The sequence below is a fragment of the Aplysia californica genome, unplaced genomic scaffold (assembly GCF_000002075.1).
Source record: "Aplysia californica isolate F4 #8 unplaced genomic scaffold, AplCal3.0 scaffold00504, whole genome shotgun sequence".
NCBI lineage: Eukaryota > Metazoa > Mollusca > Gastropoda > Aplysiida > Aplysiidae > Aplysia > Aplysia californica.
The window spans coordinates 298,166-299,587 of NW_004797774.1; the positions used below are offsets into that span (position 1 = coordinate 298,166).

A 1,422-nucleotide genomic window follows, 5' to 3' on the forward strand; every position below is an offset into this window, starting at 1 on the left:
CTCTCTCTCTCTCTCTCTCTCTCTCTCTCTCTCTCTCTGTGTGTGCCCCCCTCTCTCTCTCTCTCTTCCCTTACCTCTCTTTTTATGTCACATTCTTTCTCTTTCCCCCTTTTCCCGTTCGTCATCTTCTGTTTCCCGTTAGTCCAAAACAAGAAATCTCACCCCCGCATAGAACCACCCCCCCTCCCCCAAACCACCGTAACCCATCCCACCCCATACTACGACACTCCATCATTATTATGATTATTAATTTTCTGCTTGATCTGCACACACCTTTTCTGATTGGACAAGGAACGAACCCCACGCTGGAAGCGGTGGAGAGCCTGCCGTATACGTCACCAGTTCCTGTGCCAATACTGTGCCCCGTGAGTCGCGCGCGCCCCCTGCCTTAGCAACAGACGCCACGCCATTTCGTCACCAAGAGAGTCTGACAGCGCTCGCAAGAGAGCGTAGGTAGATACCGCTGTTTAAAAACCATAACGCTTACCGCGTGAACGGAGCAAACCATTAAGAAAGCAGGAAAAACAAGAATTGATTTAGACACGGAACCCACAGCAGCTAGAACTTTGAGCTTCTTTAGAATCCTTGAGACTCCGCCAGCAACTTAGTTTGAAACCAAAGCAGAGAAACGAATTTTGTGTTTTTATTAATTCCAACAAATTTTTGGCGAAGTTTGAAAAAGTTTGTTCCGAAAGCTGAAAGAGTTCCGACTGCAGAAACAGAAAAAACCACAGACAGAACAATCTACAAGAAACGTGAGTTTTAAATTTCTCTCTTGGTCTGAGGGCCAGTGCAGTTATTGTGTTCATTTGGATTTTTGTGTATTTTCATTCTTTTTTCTTTCTTTCTTTCTGTCTATCTTTCTTTCTTTCATTCTTTTTTAAATTTGAATTCAAATGTTTTAATGTACTGACTTTTCCGTATATCTTCTAAGCAGCAAGCCATTTCGCTTTGTCTTCATCGGATGCGGACATTTCTCCTATCGCTCTTGTGCAGTTCCCCTCCCCCCACTCTCTTTCTTTCTCTCTTTCTTTCTCTCTTTCTTTCTCTCTCTCCATTTCTCTCTCTCTTTCTCTCTCTCTCATTCTCTTTCTCTCTTTCTCTTGGCCTCTCTTGCTCTCTATAATTATACATTAAAATAAATACAACGATTACCAGAATAATATATTGGAAACGTACAAAGTTGTTGATGTATGTATTTACATGACAGAAACGAACTTTGCAAATATAATACTGTATTTTCTTTGTGGGAATAATAGCTCAAGAGGAATCTTGCGACTTGTTCATAATGTCACAGAATTGAATTATCCAAACAGCTTCCTAGAAACTAACCACCTATCCCTCCATCTCCCTCCCTCTCTGTTTGACTGTCTGTCTGTCTGTCTGTCTGTCTGTCTGTCTGTCTGTCTGTCTGTCTGTCTG

At 42.3% G+C, this 1,422-nt stretch overlaps 1 protein-coding gene across 1 annotated transcript in view; it reads left to right on the plus strand.

Moving 5' to 3' along the window:
• Positions 1-69: 69 nt before the first annotated feature.
• Positions 70-1,422, plus strand: part of LOC101859590 — a 90,286-nt gene continuing 88,933 nt past the window's right edge. Inside the window, exon 1 of the mRNA XM_035971783.1 lies at positions 70-755. The gene's annotated coding sequence lies outside the window, so the exon portion shown is untranslated. The remainder of the gene's footprint in view (positions 756-1,422) is intronic.